The following is a 22,324-nucleotide window of genomic DNA, read 5'->3' on the forward strand; positions in this document are numbered from 1 at the left end:
TTCCTCCAGCATCTTCACAAGGTCCTTTGCTGTTGTTCTGGGATTGATTTGCACTTTCTGCACCAAAGTACATTAATCTCCAGGAGACAGAACACATCTCCTTCCTGAGCGGTATGACTGCTGCGTGGTCCCATGGTGTTTATACTTGCGTACTATTGTTTGTACAGATGAACGTGGTACTTTCAGGCGTTTGGAAATTTCTCCCAAGGATGAACCAGACTTGTGGAGGTCTACAATTGTTTTTCTGAGGTCTTGGCTGATTTCTTTTGATTTTCCCATGATGTCATGCAAAGAGGCACTAAGTTTGAAGGTAGGCCTTGAAATACATCCACAGGTACACCTCCAATTGACTCAAATGATGTCAATTAGCCTATCAGAAGCTTCTAAAGCTATGACATTTTCTGGAATTTTCCAAGCTATTTAAAGGCACAGTCAACTTAGTGTATGTAAACTTCTGACCCACTGGAATTGTGATACAGTGAATTAATCTGTCTGTAAACAATTGTTTGAAAAATTACTTGTGTCATGCACAAAGTCGATGTCCTAACCGACTTGCAAAAACTAGTTTGTTAACAAGAAATTTGTGGAGGGGTTGAAAAACGAGTTTTAATGACTCCAACCTAAGTGTATGTAAATTTCCGACCTCAACTGTAAGTGCACTGTATATAAGTGTAATATCCTTGCTGGAGATGTAAGGTACTTGACTGGAGGTAGCAGTGCACTTGTATATATGATGGGAATTTCAAACATTACCTATACTTCTGCATGTCTACTCCTCTCCCAGGTGAAGATCTGGTTCCAGAACCGCCGCGCTAAGTTGAAGAAGCTGTGGAGAAACGGGCAGATGCCACCAGGACAGCAGGAGACCCCCTGTGACTCCCCTCGGTCCAGCAGCTCTCCTCGACCAACAGCGGTGCACTGGGGCCCCCAGAATCACAGGATTACAGAGATAAGCAAAGAGCGGGACTTTATGCCTCCGAACACAAGCGCCCTATCATTTTACAGTAACTACTCTTGGTACTCATTTGACTGTGGCACTCTCCCAGCTGAACCCAGTACTACATCAGCAATCTAATCCTACAGATGATGTGGGGTAAATTTACTGATATATACAGGACCAAAGATACTGAAAACGTGCAAAAGGGAAAAGCTGTATGTGGACTCTGCTTTCACCTGGCAAAAATATGACTGATTTGGGCTTTTAATGTAGCAGATGAAGTTTGACTAGTTTATTTCAATGAATTCCTACACGTTTGAGATTAACGTTGTTGAGATTCAATATTGTCTAACAAATGTGCCATATGGTACAGAAAGGAAGAACGTAGCCTATGGAATTTATCCTCTACGGGATTGGTGTCCCTAAACCGGGACAGTTGTTGTTAATGTGCGCTAATGTGACTAGAATGACGTAAGTAACAGCCAACTGTCCGGGGACATAGACATGTCTTATATGGGCAGAAAGCTTAAAATGATTGTTAATCTAACTGCACTGTCCAATTTACAGTTGCTATTACAGTGAAAATATACCATGCTATAGTTTGAGGAGAGTGCGCAACAACAAAATGCTTTTACCATGGCAATTGGTTTGATACATTCACCTCTGAAGGTAAATAATGTACTTCCATTGAGTAATCTTGCTCTGATTTGTCATCCTGAGGGTCCCAGAGATAAAAAGTAGCATAGTTTTGTTTGATAAATCCATTTTTATATTCAAATGTAGGAACTACAGTTTGAACCCCTGTTGTCTCTGGCCACACACCCACTCATCTAGATGTGTGAAGGTTAGTGTCTTTTCTGTAGGGAAGCTAATTATCCATCATGTATGACATTCCTGGGAGGGTTTAAACTGTAATTTCTTATTACCATAGCATGTTATATGTTCCCTATAGTTATGTACTTGAAGATGTATCAATTGATGAATTCAGCTCATTTGGAGAAACTCCCAGCAGACTGAAACTTTGCACACACACAGCTGCCATCTGGTGGCCAAAATCTAAATTGTGCCTAAACTCCTCTCTGATTATATGGCCTTTCTCTTGCATTTCAAAGATGATGGAACAGATCTAATGTGTTATATTCTCCTATATTAATTTCACATGTCCACAAACTTCAAAGTGTTTCCTTTCAAATGGTATCAAGAATATGCATATCCTTGCTTCAGGTCCTGAGCTACAGGCAGTTAGATTTGGGTATGTCATTTTAGTTTTTTTTTTTTTTTTAAGGGTAAGATCCTGAAGAGGTTTTTAAAGGGATAGTGCGAGATTTTGGAAATCAAGCCCTTTCTCTACTTACCCAGAGTCAGATGAACTCATGGATACCATTTTGATGTCTCTGCATGCAGTTTGAAGGAAGTTACTAACTAGCGTCTGCGCAATGACTGGCAGTCTATGGGAACAGCTAGACTTTCAGTCATTGCGCTAATGCTAGTTAGCATTTCCGCTAACGCTACTGTAGTACCTATGACTTCATCGGACTCTGGGTAAGTAGAAAAAGGCCTTGATTGACAAAATCCTACCCGATCCCATTAAAATACATCGCTTCAGTAGAATCAGTCTCCTCAGTGATATAAATAGAATGCGGTTTCTAATTGGACAAGAGCGAGTACAAAATAAGTCGCTAACAATGTAGAGCTGGAGGTTGATGTCATTAGAGATTATTAATAGGATCAGAATGAATTATGAAGCCAAACACAGCTTCAATAACATCACGTCATGACATAATCAGCCCAGTAGACGTACAATACTCCGCAAACCTTGCAGTCCTAACAACGTTAACACAAGATACTCTTGTGATGACGTCAGTCATAGAAAATAATGAGCTCCTCTGATTGTAATCAATTGGATTTTATGAATCTAAAAGTCCCTAGTCCAAATAAATTATAGCAACATTGACCACATATTGTTTCCAAATATTTCGTCAGACAAAAAAGTGAAATGTCAATTAGGATATTTTGTAGAATTGGAATTAATGAAATAATTTATTCAGACAGATCTGGTTTTCTAATTGAAAGTGAACAAACATTTTATTTAAATAATATAACTTATTTTTCTACACAGCAGACATACAAAATAATGCACTAGTGCAGTCTCATTTGAGTCATATCTATGCCCAGTTTCCTATCCTCTCTGTGGTGCTAAGTCCTGGTCCTGGGTCAGTTTGGTGCTTTACCTCTTCATAGATGTAGATGTGACAGGGTTGTTGAGCAGAGAACAGTGATTAAACTTCAATTGGCATCGGCTCGTCCTCCTCAGGTAGTTTGGTGAGAATATCCACTCCACCAGAGGTGATGACTACCGTGTGTTCAAACTGGGACAACCTAAAGACACGCGCACACACAGACAGACACGCGCACACAGGTTACAAGGATATCAGTGGCACTTTGTAGGCTGTAACTCTCCAGCCTTTTAGGGCGTAACTCTCAGCCCTATGTGGGCTGTAAGTGGCCTACCTCTTGTCGTCAGCAGACACCGCTGTCCACTTGTCCTTCAGGATTCTCAACTCTAACGATCCCTCCATCAATATAGGCTCTGCATACACAGATGCAACGTTAACACACACTTAAGTTGACATCAATACACACTGATATACATAGGAAATGTGACTGACCCATAGTGAAAGACATCCCTTCACCCATGGTCATATCATTGTCATTAGCTGTCAAATGAAAAAGATATTTAGGATTTGTCCAACATACAGTAGGTGAACCACAGAAAACTGTTGCTGTGTTGTAGTTACCGTGGTGCAAGATGTCTGGGTGGCCATGGAAGTAGGAGCCTATGCCATGTCCAATAAAGTAGGGACATGGCATGGAAACCATTGGAGTGGGTTATACCACTGTAGAAGAGAGGGACAGTAGATTACACAAAACAACAGAGGTATCCTGTGTGTGTGTGTGTGTGTGTGTGTGTGTATCTGATAGTGTTTCCTATAACACACAGTGGAGCCCCAGGTTTACTGGCAGTGATAGCCTCATCTCTACACTTCCTGGCTGTCTCTGCTAGCTTTTGCCCAACCTCATCCACACAGCCTATCAGGAACCATGGTAACCCTCCAGATAGACCTGATGAATGGGGGAGGGGGATCAGGAATGTGGATTGTGCATGTGTGTGCATGAAGGGGGATAAAACTCACGGTCACGTCAACGTTGATAATGTCTCCATCTTGTAGTTGCCGGGTGTCAGGTATGCCATGGCAGACCACGTTATTGACCGAGGTGCAGACTGATTTGGGGGAACCCCTATATCTCAGGAGGGGAAGGGTATGCGTTGTGACGAATCGTCTCCTGGTGGACGATGAAATCTCTCATCTGTCGTCATGCCAACCTGGGGTCAGAGGTGAAAACAATGATGTTATTAACTTGGAATGTCAGAAAACAAAATGGCACACTCTCTTACTCTATCTCACTATAACACAGGCACACCTTAAGACTGCGTCCGGCCAGCAACAGTATTTGTCTTGCTAGCTGGCAGGCTCTCGTCAGGCCCTGGATCTACTCCTGGTCTTTGATCTCTATGTACTCTGGCCAGTCAGGAAGGCATGTCTATCTGTCGCTCCCACCTCCCGCTAGCACAGCAGGCGGGAACATGGGGCGACTAATGTTAGTTTGCGGTGTGTTAGCTTGCTAGTTAGCACAGTGTCGCTTCCGCCTGCTATGCACCAGAGAAAACCCGTGCCCGAAAGGCGGGGGCGAAGGACAAGGTCTACGGGTCGCCCCCCACTAGCACAGTAGGTGGGAGGCTGGGGCGGCACAGTAGCTGTGTTCGAATACCCATACTACATATTTAATGAGTATAAACTACATACTATTAGTTCATTTTAGTACACTGTAAACGTACGGTATCCTTTCAGTTGAGCGTCCTAGCGCTTCGTCGGAAGTTGATGTTGTTGCTATGCAACCTCTTGCTAGCGTAACAAATTACTAGGTAACGTTAGACATTTTACGACTTCGCGTGTGTTCTTAAAATGACTCTGGCTATCTACTCCAATTTTAGACCATTCTCATCTGAGTGTGCCGAAACGCAGAATAACGGATGAATTTACCAACGCACAACACCATTTGAATATGGCCGGTGTCGGTAAACTTCGGCAAAAATGCTTAATTAAAATGTTGCCAGTAGCAGTCACCAACGCTCTGATAAACCAGCTCTGCTAGGGCGAGTAAAATGGTCAGAGTGGGGTGTTCTCTCATTTGTGTCTGGAAGTAGCTCGCATAATTGCACTATGCGCCGTAAAAGCACGGAAATAGTGTCCACTGTTTGTATTTTAGTGCGACATACTAACTAGTATATCCATACTATGACCAAAAAGCATACTAACGTTAAATCTCATCAAACGGACACCGGGGATCTTCCATTTCAACTGCTACTACTCAACACTTAATGACAACGACATTTTACGACGTCGGTGTGTTCTTAAATTCAATCTGGAGTGCCAGTGTGCTCGTAAATGCAGAGCGTTGCCAGATTGTCCTTTTGTAAAGGAGCACTCACTGGACGCTTGGGCCGAAGAGTAGGGTTGATTTGAGCGATGACCATACAAAGGCAATGAAGCACCCAAGCTAACGTTGGCTAGCTACTTCCAGACACAAATGAGACCACTCTGACCATTTTACTTGCCCCAGAAGAGCTGGATACCAGTGGTTAGGAAGTTTTCATGTTGTTCAGAGCGTTGGTGACTAATGGTGCTGCTGGCAACAATTTAATTACGCTTTTTTTTGCCGACGTTTACTGACACCGGACATATTCAACAGGTGTTGAGCGCTCATATATTCATTATTCTGCGCTCTGGTACTCCGACGAGAGTGCTCTGAAATCGGAGTAGATAGCCAGAGCGAATTTAGGAAAGCACCCGAATGTCCAGCTAAGCTAACAATGGCGGGAATAATCAAGTCAATAAACGTTGGGTAGTTAGTTAGCATGTAGTTAATATACTGGCAAATGTAATGTATAAGTAGTCAACTAACGTTAGGTAGGTAGCTAACAACATACTGCTGTAATGATACTCTATGTGGTTCGTAAGGACAGGGTAGCTAACAAATTGTCAGCCAACATAACTGTATAAAGTAACTTATTTGAAAAGTCATTACTTTATTACATTTGTTAACATTTGTCATAATTAGTTGATAAAGCAATGAATTTGTATCCGCTCTCGTACTTCGACTGCATATTTCCGCCATTTCATTCAAATCTGGAAACGATGTGAAGCCAGCCCCGCCCATTTCCTGAAGAATTGCATTATGGGCCCTAAAGTACGGAAATATTGTCCTCTGCGTGTATACATCATATTTTGGAGAATTTAGTGCGACATCCGGGAACTTTTGGCATACTAACTATATCTGTACTATGACCAATAAGCATACTATATATTCAATTCACGTCACAAATAGTAAGGTTAGTATGAGTATTCGAACACAGCTAAAATGTATTGGTGCATGTCGCCACCTTCTGTATCAGCCTACTGTTCCGTAGTTTGAATTCATTACAAAAAAATTGCCCTGCCAACCATCCTTGCACCCATTAAAACCTCAACATCATTCCACTACTTTGGCCTCATTTGATACTTCTCCACGCCAGGAAGTGCTAGGATGATTTAAGATACTTCTGCAGGGGCCACCTGAGTGGCGCAGCAGTCTAAGACTGCATCGCAGTGTTGCGGTGTCACTACAGCCTGGGGTTCGATACCAGGCTATGCCAATACCGGCTGTGACTGGGAGTCCCATCGGACGGTGCACAATTGGCCCAGTGTCGTCCGGGTGCTTTACTTTGCTCATCGTCCTCTAGGGACTCCTTGTGGTGGGTCGGGCACCTGCAGGCTGACCCGGGTCGTCAGTTGAAAGGGGCCTATTGGTTCAACTGGCTTCCGGATTAAGTGAGCGGGTGTTAAAAAGCGCGGTTTGGCGGATCATGTTTCGGAGGATGCATGACTTGACCTTTGCCCCCGAGCTTGAGGATGTAAATTAAATAAAAACAAAACAAAAAAGGTACTTCTGCAGTAAAGTCTTGTCCACCCAAGTACAACTTTTTCCACCGAAACTACACATTCCTTTGTCACGTCTGCACACTTCTCACATCTAGGAATCTCCCTCATACACACTGCTGCCACATGACCATACGCTTGACACCTTAAACATTGTAATGGATTTGGGACAAAAAGTATCACGGGATAACTGACAAATCCTGACTTCATCAAAACTCAGTATGTATTCTCTGTTTCACCACGCTCTCTACTGGGTGTGCGTCGCACCAAATGACGAGCGTCACAGACAATCGTCACAGGGAATCTTCAACTTCAGTTGATCCTCAACCCAACGCCATTCCAGTTATCACTCCTTCCAATGGCACCCTGCTCCCACTTCCTCTGGATGACAAAAACGCAAAAAATCTACACGATTCCACTTCGAGTCACTTTCACGGACCCAACATTCCCCAATCTCTTCTTTACCCAATCTGACACCACATATGGATCAGCCAGAAGGCAAGGATCCATTCTTTCCAAAAAACTGCACCTGCCACCGCAGTTAATTCATCCTCACTCTTGTCATGTTCAATTTCCTTCGGTAGCTCTTCCAAAAGTTCTGTGTGATCCACCATTCTTTATTTACTTATATGTTCCACTTTTATCCTTTTTTTCCTTACCCCCACCTCATCCATGGGCCTCGTCTCTTTCTCAAAATCCATTGGATGAGAAAGCCAGAGGCCCCTCATGGATTGGATTTGCATAGATTCAATCAACATAAAACTCTGTACAAGACAAGCAAGCACACATATTTTCTTTAGGAAATGTCCCATTTCTCAGTCCATGTCCCAGTCGAAGTGAATTTATTAAACAATCAAATGTTAAATGTCATAAGAAGAAAATACAATATTTTCCAAGCTTCATCATCACCTTTTTATAGTGTACCAAAGCATACTTCTTGGTTTACGGCCAGGGCCGGATTAAGAAATCATAGGCCCCTCGTATTGGCAATAGCCAATCTCAACATGAGCTACTTTGACCTACAAATTGGGAGATAGAGAAAAAATAGTTTTTATTGGTTTTACAGACAGATTAGGCTTCTCTTTTCAGCAGTAGGCATTTGCTTTGCAAAATGTACTGGGGTTTTTTTTCTGCAAAAGCCAAACAGACATCTGCAACCAACCATAGAAATATAATTCATAGATGGCAGTTCCCATTGAAGTCAGGACGGGCATACTGTCACGGTTGTCGTAAGGAGAGGACCAAAACGCAGCAGGGACATGTATACGCATCTTCTTTATTGGGGGGTAAAGAAGGAAAAAACCAAACAAACACATACAAAAATAACAAACCGATGAACGCCAAAATAACAGTCTTGAAGGCACCACAGCAATCCAAGAACAATCTCCCACAAACACTAAACCAAACACATACCCATATATAGGACTCTCAATCAGAGGCAACTAGAAAACACCTGCCTCCAATTGAGAGTCTAACCCCAATAAACTAGACATAGAAATACAAACATAGAACATAACCCCAAAAACCCGGAACTAACTAAACCAACACCCTACTAAATAAATCACCACCCCGAACCACATAAACAAAATACCCTCTGCCACGTCCTGACCAAACTACAATAACAAGTAAACCTTATACTGGTCAGGACGTGACACATACTTTGCTAGTGTACCCACGAGTTTAACAGTGAAATTGCCAGGGTAAGAGGTTACAAAACCTTACAATGGATTATATGTCTATGGCCAGAAGCAACAAGCTGTACCCTATATTTGGCATGCATACTGCCCAAACTGTGGCCTTCCTGACTCTAGGCATACATGTAACTGCCAAAATAAAGGAAACACTTGAGTAAACAAGGGATAAAAAGTATATGTTATGGTGTGGGGTGCATTCTCCTGGCATGGTTTAGGTCCACTTGTAGAATCTATGCCAAGGAGCATTAAAGCTGTTCTAGCAGCTTGTGTCGGCGCAACACCGTTTTAAAATTCTTTATGTTGGTGTTTCCTTAATTTTGGCAGATACCTGTATATACTTGGGATAAATCCTAATCCATTGTTATGTTTTATAAACCTTTGATCATCTGTGGCTAAATTATCCTCTCTGGTATATTTATAAAATTGAGAGCGGGATCCTGTTGTTGGATTTAAAAAAAATAGCGTTTATTTTTTTACTCTTGGGCCCAGCCCCTGAGTCACACAATTGACGAGTCACATTTAATTATTATGCAGTTAAAAAAAAAAATCTGTTACCCAATCAAGGCAGCGCCCCCCAGTTACCCATGTGGACCGCCTAACTAATCTCCTCCCCTCATCTGATGATTAGCAGAGCAGCAGCAGCAGGCTGTCTACACTCATTGTGAGTGAGTCTTCCTGTGGTTGGCGGTTGCAGTAAAAAAATATATATACATGTATACTGTATATACACTGCTCAAAAAAATAAAGGGAACACTTAAACAACACAATGTAACTCCAAGTCAATCACACTTCTGTGAAATCAAACTGTCCACTTAGGAAGCAACACTGATTGACAATAAATTTCACATGCTGTTGTGCAAATGGAATAAACAACAGGTGGAAATTATAGGCAATTAGCAAGACACCCCCAATAAAGGAATGGTTCTGCAGGTGGTGACCACAGACCACTTCTCAGTTCCTATGCTTCCTGGCTGATGTTTTGGTCACTTTTGAATGCTGGCGGTGCTTTCACTCTAGTGGTAGCATGAGACGGTGTCTACAATCCACGCAAGTGGCTCAGGTAGTGCAGCTCATCCAGGATGGCACATCAATGCGAGCTGTGGCAAGAAGGTTTGCTGTGTCTGTCAGCGTAGTGTCCAGAGCATGGAGGCGCTACCAGGAGACAGGCCAGTATATCAGGAGACGTGGAGGAGGCCGTAGGAGGGCAACAACCCAGCAGCAGGACCGCTACCTCCGCCTTTGTGCAAGGAGGAGCAGGAGGAGCACTGCCAGAGCCCTGCAAAATGACCTCCAGCAGGCCACAAATGTGCATGTGTCTGCTCAAACGGTCAGAAACAGACTCCATGAGGGTGGTATGAGGGCCCGACGTCCACAGGTGGGGGTTGTGCTTACAGCCCAACACCGTGCAGGACATTTGGCATTTGCCAGAGAACATCAAGATTGGCAAATTCGCCACTGGCACCCTGTGCTCTTCACAGATGAAAGCAGGTTCACACTGAGCACATGTGACAGACGTGACAGAGTCTGGAGACGCCGTGGAGAACGTTCTGCTGCCTGCAACATCCTCCAGCATGACCGGTTTGGCGGTGGGTCAGTCATGGTTTGGGGTGGCATTTCTTTGGGGGGCCGCACAGCCCTCCATGTGCTCGCCAGAGGTAGCCTGACTGCCATTAGGTACCGAGATGAGATCCTCAGACCCCTTGTGAGACCATATGCTGGTGCGGTTGGCCCTGGGTTCCTCCTAATGCAAGACAATGCTAGACCTCATGTGGCTGGAGTGTGTCAGCAGTTCCTGCAAGAGGAAGGCATTGATGCTATGGACTGGCCCGCCCGTTCCCCAGACCTGAATCCAATTGGGCACATCTGGGACATCATGTCTCGTTCCATCCACCAACGCCACGTTGCACCACAGACTGTCCAGGAGTTGGCGGATGCTTTAGTCCAGGTCTGGGAGGAGGTCCCTTAGGAGACCATCCGCCACCTCATCAGGAGCATGCCCAGGCGTTGTAGGGAGGTCATACAGGCACGTGGAGGCCACACACACTACTGAGCCTCATTTTGACTTGTTTTAAGGACATTATATCAAAGTTGGATCAGCCTGTAGTGTGGTTTTCCACTTTAATTTTGAGTGTGACTCCAAATCCAGACCTCCATGGGTTGATAAATTGGATTTCCATTGATTATTTTTGTGTGATTTTGTTGTCAGCACATTCAACTATGTAAAGAAAAAAGTATTTAATAAGATTATTTCATTCATTCAGATCTAGGATGTGTTATTTTAGTGTTCCCTTTATTTTTTTGAGCAGTGTATAATATATACAGTATATATTTCCTTAATTAAAAAACAAAATGTTTTGCTGCCTCTTGGTGCCCAGGGTCTTCAGCCCCGGTAAGCCCCTGCATTAATCCGTCCCATCGACCCTGTTTACGACCACACCAGCCTGAATATGTCTGATCTCAGCTAAGCAGGCCTGGTTAGTACTTGGAGACCACCTGTAAATGCCAGCAGTTGTAAGCTTTTTGTCCAGTAGGGTGTACTCATCTGTTGTATTATCAAGGAGCAACCAATTAATCTTTTATTCATCAAATCAAATTTGATTTATCACATACTCCGAATACAACCGGTGTTGACCTTACAGTGAAATGTTTACTTACAAGCTCTTTCCCAATGATGCAGCGTTAGAAGAAGAAAAAAAAACTACAAAAACATGAGAAATAAAACACAAGAATGACGCAATACCGAACATTAGGAACACCTTCCTCATATTGAGTTGGACCTCTCCATTTTGCCCTCAGAACAGCCTTAATTTGTCGGGGCAGGGACTCTATAAGATGTCGAAAGTGTTCCATAGGAATGCTGGCCCATGTTGACTCCAATGAATAGCCGGATGTTCTTTGGGTGGTTGACCATTCTTGATACACACTGGAAACTGTTGAGCGTGAAAAACCCAGCAGCGTTGCAGTTCTTCACACAAACCGGTGCGCCTGGCACCTACTATCATACCCTGTTCAAAGGCACTTAAATCTTTTGTCTTTCCAATTCACATTCTGAATGGTATAAGCCGTGTCTCAATTGTCTCAAGGCTTAAAAATCCTTCTTTAACTTGTCTCCCCTTCACCTACACTGATGTAAGTGGATTTACAAGTGACATCAATAAGGGATCATAGCTTTCACCTGGATTCACCTAGTTAGTCTAAGTGATGGAAAGAGCAGGTGTTCTTAATGTTTTGTATACTCAGTGTACAAGGTGTACCAATACCATAACAATATGCAGGGATAGGTGGTAATTGATGTAGATATTCACATGTACGCAGGGTTAAAGGATAGTAGCAGCAGTGTATATGGTGGGATATAGTCTACAGATATACAGATAATCCAGGACTCCGGGTGGCCATTGATTAGCAATTCGACAGTCTAATTGCCTGTTGGTCTGAGACTTGATGCTCTAATACTGCTTGCCTGACGGTAGCACAGAGAACAAGCCATGGCTTGGGTGGCTGAACTCGGTACTGGTACTTCTTGGATATAGCCAAGTTTTCGTTACTCATTGTGTATTTGTAATAAGGGTCGTCTGAAAGAGACCAAAATGTGGCGTGTGAAGTGCTCATATTACTTTTTAATGAAAACACTTAGCAAAACGACCAACAACAGTCCCGTCAGGTACAAACAACGAAATGGAAAACAACCATCCACAAAACCCCATGAAAAATAGGCTGCCGAAGTATGGCTTCCAATCAGAGACAACGAAAAAACACCTGCCTCTGATTGGAAACCATACCTGGCCACAACATAGAAAATACAACATAGAATGACAATCTAGACAACCCACATAGAAAACAGAAAACCCAAAAGACAAAAACACCCCCCTGTCACGCCCTGACCAATCTACTATGGAAAAATGACCTCATACTAAGGTCAGAATGTGACAGTACCCCCCCCCCCCCAAAGGTGCAGACTCCGACTGCACCTAAAACAAAAAAAACCAAAAAAACAACCCCAAACACAAAGGGAGGGAAGGGAGGGTGACAACAGTCTATGGCGGCTCATATGCAACACCCAGAACCTTCCTCTTCTCCCGATCCTCCAGCAACGGAGGTGGCTCTGGCTCAGGGCGAAACCTCCATTCCGCCCGTAGATTCCTCTGCTTCTGTAACACAAGCCTGTAGATCATTATTGGCGAAATCGGATTGTAGATCCTTACCGGAATCACTGTGCTGTAGACCACTACTGGAGGTTCAGACCTCCAAGCCGCCGCTGGAGGATCTGGGCTGCAGACCGCCGCTGAAGGCTCTGGGCTGCAGACCGCTGCTGCAGACCGCCGCTGAAGGCTCTGGGCTGCAGACCGCCGCTGAAGGCTCTGGGCTGCAGACCGCCGCTGAAGGCTCTTGGCTGCAGACCGCCGCTGAAGGCTCTGGGCTGCAGACCGCCGCTGAAGGCTCTGGGCTGCAGACCGCCGCTGAAGGCTCTGGGTTGCAGACTGCCGCTGAAGGCTCTGGGCTGCGAGGCGTCGCTGGAGGCCCCGGACTGGGAAGCGTCGCTGGAGGCTCCGGGTTGAGGAGCGTCGCCGGAGGCTCCGGGCTGAGAAGCGTCGCCGGAGGCTCCGGACGGAACAGCGTCGCCGGAGGCTCTGGACTAGGAGGCGTCATCATCGGTTCCGGACTTATGATCGTTGCTACTGGCTCCATGTCATGGATCATTTCAATAGGTTCCTCGCCAATGATCATCCTTACGGGCGTCGGACCCTCGACTATCACTGGAGGCTTTTTACAAGGAGCAGGAATCGGTCTCACTGGACTGGGGAGACGCACTAAGGGCCGAGTGCTCACAGCAGGCACTGGCCGTACCGGGTTATGGATGCATACTGGAGGCTTTTTACGAGGAGCAGGAATCGGTCTCACCGGACTGGGGAGACGCACTAAGGGCCGAGTGCTCACAGCAGGCACTGGCTGTACCGGGTTATGAATGCGCACTGGAGGGAGAGTGCGAGGAGCAGGAATCGGTCTCACCAGACTGGGGAGACACATTAAGGGCCGAGTGCTCACAGCAGGCACTGGCCGTACCGGGTTATGGACGCGCACTAGAGGAAGAGTGCGAGGAACAGGCACAGGACATACTGTGCTACGGAGGCGCACTAGAGAGAGAGAGTGCGAGAGGCAGGCACATGCTCGCTACAAAAAGCACGAGTAGTTGACTCAGGCCTCAACCCTTGCCCAGACAAACTACTCGTGTGCCCCCCCCGAACGTTTCTTCCAGGTAAGTTCCGAAATCTCTCGATTACCTGGCCCCAAGTCCAGTTTCTCCTTTCCCACCATTCTTCCACTGACCAGGTATCCATATCAACCCGGGCACGCCGCTTGATCCAATCATGGTGGGTGGTTCTGTAATAAGGAGACCAAAATGCGGCGTGTGAAGTGCTCATATTACTTTTTAATGAAAACACTTAGCAAAATAACAAAACGACCAACAACAGTCCCGTCAGGTACAAACAACGAAAAGGAAAACAACCACCCACAAAACCCCATGAAAAACAGGCTGCCTAAGTATGGCTTCCAATCAGAGACAACGAAAAAACACCTGCCTCTGATTGGAAACCATACCCGGCCACAACATAGAAAATACAACAGAACGACAATCTAGACAACCCACATAGAAAACAGAAAACCCAAAATACATAGACAAAAATACCCCCGTCACGCCCTGACCAATCGACTATGAAAAAATGACCTCATACTAAGGTCAGAACGTGACAGTATTATAACCTTTATTATGCGTTTTAATTTTATACTATTTCTCTATTTTCTTTCTCTCTGCATTGTTGAGAAGGGCCCATAAGTAAGTCCTCATCTGTTATCTGGGCTAGGGAGCAGTATTTTCACGGCCAGATGAAAAACATACCCAATTTAAACATGCATATTATTAGTATATATGCATATTGTTAGTATATTTGGATAGAAAACACTCTGAAGTTTCTAAAACTGTTTGAATGGTGTCTGTGAGTATAACAGAACTCATATGGCAGGCAAAAACCTGAGAAAAAGTTAACCAGGAAGTGGAGGATCTGAGAATTGTAGTTCTTCTTTATAATTCCCTTTCGAAACTACAGTATCTGTGGGGTTACGTTGCACTTCCTAAGGCTTCCATTGGCTGTCAAAAGCCTTCAGAAAGTTGTTTCAGCCTTCTCCTGTTAATGGGCAGATAATAGGAGCTCAGTTACTGAGTGGACTGCCTGGCAACAAAGGGATTGGATATGCTCGGTCCCGCGAGCACACCGTTCCTTCTTTTTCTCCTTGAATGAATACGCTATCGTCCGGTTGGAATATTATCGCAATTTTATGTTAAAAATACCATAAAGATTGATTTTAAACAGCATTTGACATGCTTCTAAGTACTGTTATTGTCCAGGGCAGTGAGGTTGCACTCAGCTCTTTTGTGCAGGACTTCCCCACCCCAAGGAAGATAGCGGAAACCAAAAAGGACAAGGACAGCACCTCGACCTCTCCCCTCACCTCAGGCTCTCCAACAGCAAGAGCCCAGGCCCAGACCCACACAACAGGTCTATTCCCCCCCCCGCCTGCCTACGACCACCAGAGACATGACCACACTACCATCAGCCTGCTGAGAGACAGGCTGGCTCTGTTAGAGGTATGGGTTACTGAGCTAAAGGAGCAGCCCCCCCAGCTACACCATCTCCAGCCCAGACACAGAGCTTCTACAGGACCAGATCAACCAGTGCAGGACCCAGCTGAAGAACTCTGCCTTACCACAGCGCTTGAGGAGGTAAAGGCCACCATGAGAGAGATAGTGCAGGCAATGGAGGAGATGGCAAAATAGTTGTCTATCATCAAGAGGGTGCTGTTTTATAGAGAACAGACTGTAGACTCCTAGAGAGAAGCTGCAGCCCCTCAACCACCCCTAACACCCCCACTGACCCACCCACAACCCTCCCCCATCCCGACCACCCTTTACCCACAACCCCAGTCAACAAGGAGGCTCACATGGGGACACCTACAGAGAGAAGCTCTTTGGCCCCCCCCTGACACACCCCTCCTTGTACACAGGCCCTGTGTACTCCATCCCCAGACAGTAAACCCACTACTCTGGTAAAACCCACTGAGGTGGCCATCCTCATTGACTCAAATGGGAAATTCATCCAAGAGGATAAACTCTTCCCCCACCACAAGGTGTGCAAAATATGGTGCCCAAAAACGCAGGATGCACTCCACATCCTGTCCCAGCCTGACTTTGGCACACCAGGCCACATTATTATTCACACCGGCACCAACAACCTGCGAGAGGAGCAGGAGAGAGTAGGCAGCCTGGTCAACAGAGTAGCAGAGAGGGCCTCTGAGTGGTTCCCCAACTCCCACATCACCATCTCCACTCTGCTGCCCTGCAAAGACTTTCATCCCTGTACCATTCAGAAAGTCAACGCTGACATCACCAGAGGGTGTGGCCTACTCCCAAACGTGCACATGGCTCACCACCCAACAATCACCCCAGAGCATCTGCACGACCACTCCCACCTGAGGAAGCAGACAGTAGGGATGTTTGCCAAGTCTCTAAAGGGTGTGGCACTTGGTAGACAAACACCCCATGCCGCACTGGACAGAGGACCACCCAGAGACCCCTACCAGACCACTGCACCACCAAGGAGCCCCAGGCCCCTTCAACGCCATACCAGACCTAGCGCACCCCACAGGCCCCATCCACCACCAGAGCATCACCACCCCCATCGGCTTAGCCATACTTGACCAGGCCAAGCCTCCTAGCCCGCACCAGACCTCCACCTCTACCAGACCAGAGAGGAATCCCCCTGGCCCAGACCTGGCCCCTGTCCACTCCACAGGGCCCAACAGCAGGACCAGCGCAGTTACGCGGAGGTCCTCAGAGGACAGGAGAACTCTGTAGGATTGAGTGAGATTAAACTGCTCCTCCAAAACATCTACACTAAACTGCACTAAATGCGCACACACCTATTGTACTAAAAGTTTACTTGTTCAATGAATAGAAATACACACACACACACACACACACACACACACACACACACACACACACACACACACACACACACACACACACACACACACACACATATATATATAACAGAATAAATGTTTGCTGTTATCCTTTTTATCTCACTCTTAACTTAGTAGTTACTGTATTTCTGACTGTGCTATTCTTTCTTTTTGCAACATGAAATCGCTATCAGTTAGCATGTGGAACATTCAGGGCCTAAACTCATCAATATTGGACTGAAGAGTTTAACAATGGAGTTAAAAAAAAATCTTCAAGATGTTGACGTCATCATTCTGCAGGAGACATGGTGTAAGGCAGATATTGTCACTCACTGTCCCAGAGGCTACAGAGAGGTAATTGTGCCAACACAGCTCTGTCAGTAGAGGCAGAGACTCTGGAGGATTGATAATTTGGTACAAATCCGAACTACAAAATCTAATCGATCCCCTCAAAATGGGTAAATATCACATTTGGTTAAAAAATGTTGCTCATCTGTGGGAACACTACCTGATCTAACGACCACAGGAGGGGACAGCTTCATTACAGGCCACACTGTTTTTAACAATTTGGCCACAGCACAGTAGACTATATGATTACAGACATTGACCCTTTCTCTCTCAGCTCATTCACCGTCAAGCCATTAACACCTCTGTCTGATGACAGCCAAATTACATTGTTCCTCAAAAAGAACAGATATGGAAACAACCACACATTCACAGCCCAGTAAGCTGTACAACATCAGAAATTCATACAGACGGGCCCAAAACAGCACAGAAAAATACCAGAAAGCAACCAGTAACCAAAATATCCAAACACTCTTTGATAACTTTCTGGATAGCACATCCACTCACAGTAAAGAAGGCATCAATCTAGCAGTAAAAAACATAAACCACATATTCAGGCAAACAGCAAAAGAAGCACAACTGAAATTGATAAAAAATACATTTAAAAAAGACCACAGATGACAGCTGGTTTGATGCAGATTGTAAAATTATAAGGAAAAAATGTAGAACACTATCAAACCAAAAGCACAGAGACCCAAATAATGGTGAATTACGCCTTCATTACTGTGAGACTTTAAAACTCTATAAACGTACACTCAGAACCAAAGAAACACAGTACAACAGCAAGCAGCTGACACGAATTGTGAAGTCCATAAACACAAACAACTTCTGGCAAAATTGGAAAACCCCCCAAAAAATCTAAACAAGAGGAATTAGCGATACAGAATGGTGACATATGGACAACCCATTTTAAAACACTATGGAACACCATTCAAATTGATGCAAACGCAGAACAATGCCAAATTCATGAGAAGTTGAATGGATTAGAAAAGCTATAAAAGACAATCAAAATCCATTGGACTCCCCAATTACTGACCAGGAGCTCAATAAGAAACTTCAGGCTCTCAAATTTAAAAAAAAACATGCGGACCTGATGGCATCCTAAATGAGATGCTCAAATCACTAGTGCAAAATTTCAATAGGCTATATTAAAACTGTTTAATTTGATCCTGAGTGTAGGTTATTTCCCGGACATCTAGAATCAAGGACTCAACCCAACTCTTTAAGAACAGAGACAAATTTGTCCCCAACAATTACAGAGGCATTTGTGTGAACAGTAACCTGGGGAAGGTTTTCTGTAGTATTATAAATGTAAGAGTTTTAAACTTCCTTAATAAGCACAATGTTTTGAGTAAAAGCTAAATTGGATTTATACCAAAACGTTGCACGACCGATCATATTTACACCCTACACACCCTGATAGATAAACATGTCCACCAAAATAATACCAAAATGTATGCTTGCTTTATCGACTTCCAAAAAGCATTTGATTCTATTTGGCATACAGGACTGTTCTACAAAGTTATTGGAAGTGGTGTAGGGGATAAAAGATATGAAATAATTAAATCAATGTGTACTGGCAATACGTGCAGCATCAAAATTGGCAAGAAAATAACAGAATTCTTTAACCAAGGGCGGGGCCTTGGCCCGGGTTGCAATCTGAGCCCTGCACTCTTCAATATTTACATAAACGAATTGGCCGCTATTCGAGAAAAATCTTCAGCCCCTGGTGTATTTTTCCACAATCAGAGGTTAAATGCCTGCTCTTCGCAGATGACCCATGCCTGCTGTCACCTACAGCACCTGGGCCCTGGCAGTAAACCCCCAAAATACTAAAATAATTTTCCAGAGAAGACCCAGATCTCAGGGAATTGAACAAAAGTTCTCAATTGGTACAAAATATATAGAGTACTGCACACATTACAATTACTGAGGTTTAAAAATAAGCTCAAATGGACACCTTAATAATGCAGTGAATGAACTGAGAGAGAAAGCACGCAACGACATTAAAAAACGAATTCAAATTGAAATACCTATTAAAATGTGTCTAAAACGAATTGAATGTGTCATTGAACCAATTGCACTTTATGGCAGCGAGATGTGGGGTCCACTTGCAAAACAAAATTTCACCCAATGGGACAAACACCCCATTGAAACCCTGCATGCAGAGTTCTGTAAGGAAAACTACAAACAATGCATGCAGGGCAGAATTAGGCCAATATCCACTAGTAAAAAAATATTTTAAAAAGAGCAATTCAGTTTTGGAAACATCTAAAATACAGTGACCCCCTCTCATATCATTACCAAGCCCTGCAATGCCAAGAGCTGAGCACAGAAAAGAGTACCCTCATCCAGCTGGTCCTGGGGCTGAGTTCACTAACCTGTTCTGCTAACACACTGAAGTCTCAGGGCCAGAACATCCAATCAATCAGAATAAACCAAATTACAACACAGTCAAAACAAAACTACATTACTTATTGGGAAACATAAGCACAAAGCAAAATGCAGTGCTATCTGGCCCTAAATCGACAGTACACCGTGGCAAACTATTTGAACAAGGTTCTTGATCAAAACCTTAGAAAAACCTTGACAAAGTACAGGCTCAGTGAGCACAGCCTTGCTATTGAGAAGGGTAGACACATGAAAACATGGCTCCCTCTAGAGGAAAGTCTGTGCAACCACGGCACCACAGCAGAACCTGAGACAGAGCTGTATTTCCTGACAAAATGTCAAAAATATAAAACAATTAGAGTGTCATTTCCCCAAATGTGAAACCTTTATTCAAGGTTTCAAAGACCTCTCTGATGAGGATAGGCTACCTGTCCTGTTGGTGGAGGACGCAGAGAGCTGTGGGTTGGCAGCGCACTACATTGCTGCCTGCCATAAAATGAGGGAGTGTCTGACAGACCAACCAACCTCCACATGTCCTCTATGCTTATTGTTATTGTTCTGGTTGTTCTGGTTATTCTGACCCTTGGTTATTGTTGTTCCTGTTGACAATGTTGACAATATTGATTATTATTAATTATGTTAATATTTTAAATGTCCAAAGTAAGCTTTGGCAATATGTACATTGTTAAGTCATGCCAATCAATTGAATTGAAATTGAGAGAGAGAGAGAGAGAGAGAGAGAGAGAGAGAGAGAGAGAGAGCGAAAGACAGAGAGAGAGAGAGAAAAAGAAAGCGAGAGAGTCAGTTTTAAACTGTCAGATCAGCGGAAAGGGGGAAAGTTTACACACAGTGTTTCAAATTTGGTTTATGATTTTTATTCAACCTGGTGAACAATGGGATGTGAAAAACTTGGAATTTGAAATGAGGCCCTATAGACAATCTAGCAAACAATTATACATTTAAATTTTATAAATATATATATATATATATATATATATATATATATATATATATATATATATATATATATATATATATATATATTTTGTTTTGCCTCTTGGGCCATTATTTAGTTGAAATGGCCTTCACAAGGTATAGGATTACAGCATTTGGATTAGGCTAATTATTGGATTATTGCTTCAGGGTTTCCAATCTACCAGGTTGTGCGAGTTTCAGTCTCAGAGAGAGCCTACAGGTCATTAAATGATTGGTTGACATCGGGCTGGGCCCAAGCCCGTAGATGGCCCAAGAGGCAAAACAAAAAAATATATATATATATATATATATATATATATATATATATATATATATATATATATATATATATTTATAAAATTTTAATGTATAATTGTTTTTTTATCCAACTACAGGAGCCCGCTCTCAATGTTCAAAATACAGCAGAGAGCAAAATTTAGCAACAGATGATCAATAGTTTATAAAAATAACTGTGGATGAAATTTTATCACAAGCACATACATGTATCTGCCAAAATTAAGGAAACACCAAACCAAAGTGTCCTAAAATGGTGTTGCATCACCACGAGCTGCCAGAACAGCTTCAAAGTGCCTTGGCATAGATTCTACAAGTAGACATAAACCATGCCAGGAGAATGAATCTCACACTCCATAACATATACTTTGTATCCCTTGTTTACTCGTGTTTCCTTTATTTTGGCAGTTACCTGTATGCCTACAGTCGGGAAGGCCGCAGTTTGGGAAGCATGTGTGCCAAATATAGGCTACAGCTTGTTCCTTGTGGCCATAGATTTATAATCCATAAAAGGGTTTTGTAACCTCTTACCCTGGCAATTTGACTGTTAAACTAATGGGTACACTAGCAATGGATGCCAGTCCTGATTTGAATGGGAAGTGCCATCTATGGATTATATTTCTATGGTTGATTGGGGCTGGTTTTCGTATTGCAGATTTATTTGTATTTGTATGCGGTGCAATTTGAGACGATTGCATCAAACCCACTAGTCTAGTGTAGTGTGTCCATCTGTCTTTTTGTGCTAAAAGTTGGGGTGTGTCGTGTGTTAATTTAGCTGTAGTGATCGCGTGACAACATTCCACGGTTTGAGCATTCCATGGGTGATGTAATGATACGTTTATTGCACGGGTTTGAAATGTGAGCATGAAAATAGACCACTAACTCACTGACCGCTATTCAGATCAATTGATCAAATAACCTGGTCACACCAAAAAAAAATGTAGTTTGGGAAAACGAATAATAAACCAGGTGTATTCCAGGTGTATTCTGTATGCCCTATAGGCATACGTTATGGTGTGGGGTGCATTTTCCTGGCATGGTTTAGGTATACTTGTAGAATCTATGCCATGGCACTTTTGAAGCTGTTCTGGTAGCTCGTGGTGATGCAACGCCTTTTTAGATTTTTTTTTTTTTTTTTTTTTACAATCGCTAACATCCTTTTCTCCAATCTGTAGTCACATTTTCAAAACACAATTAGCACAACATCTTTCTGTTGTGGACCATATCATTAACACAATTTATGTTATTTTCACAGAAAATGCAACAGGTTTCTAAAATGCTTACATTTTCTTTACATACAAGCTTACACAATACCAAAAGTATGGATCTTTCTTGTCTTATTTACAAATGCTTGCACACAGCATTCCAGAAATGAAGACCTAATGTTCAAAACCTTCAATATAATATAAAGCCTCTACTTCTGCAACAAAAGCAGCTCAAAAGCTTGAAACAGTTGATAAGCATTTTTGAAAGAACAGATCATTGAAACATTGAGAAATAGCTGATTTACTGTAAGTTGTGTAAAATAGACCAACCACAGCTGATTCTAATCTCAATCGAAGACATAGCCAGATGTCGAAGTTATTTCAATTACATGGACATACACAGTGAAAAGGGGACTCTGGATTTAT

General features: G+C 43.5%; 1 long non-coding RNA gene across 2 annotated transcripts; it reads right to left on the reverse strand.

Moving 5' to 3' along the window:
- Positions 1 to 590: 590 nt before the first annotated feature.
- LOC106600074 (uncharacterized) lies at positions 591 to 4,827 on the reverse strand. 2 transcript variants are annotated; one of them, XR_001327686.2, is made up of 6 exons: positions 4,421 to 4,827; positions 4,132 to 4,322; positions 3,736 to 3,834; positions 3,449 to 3,527; positions 3,169 to 3,316; positions 591 to 918 (listed from the first exon to the last, which is right to left on the reverse strand). It is a non-coding gene; the product is annotated as an uncharacterized lncRNA (long non-coding RNA). The 2 variants fall into 2 exon arrangements; XR_001327684.2 differs by lacking the exon at positions 591 to 918 and having other exon boundaries at positions 3,071 to 3,316.
- Positions 4,828 to 22,324: the final 17,497 nt, after the last annotated feature.

The sequence above is a fragment of the Salmo salar genome, chromosome ssa03 (genome assembly GCF_905237065.1).
Source record: "Salmo salar chromosome ssa03, Ssal_v3.1, whole genome shotgun sequence".
Classification (NCBI taxonomy): domain Eukaryota; kingdom Metazoa; phylum Chordata; class Actinopteri; order Salmoniformes; family Salmonidae; genus Salmo; species Salmo salar.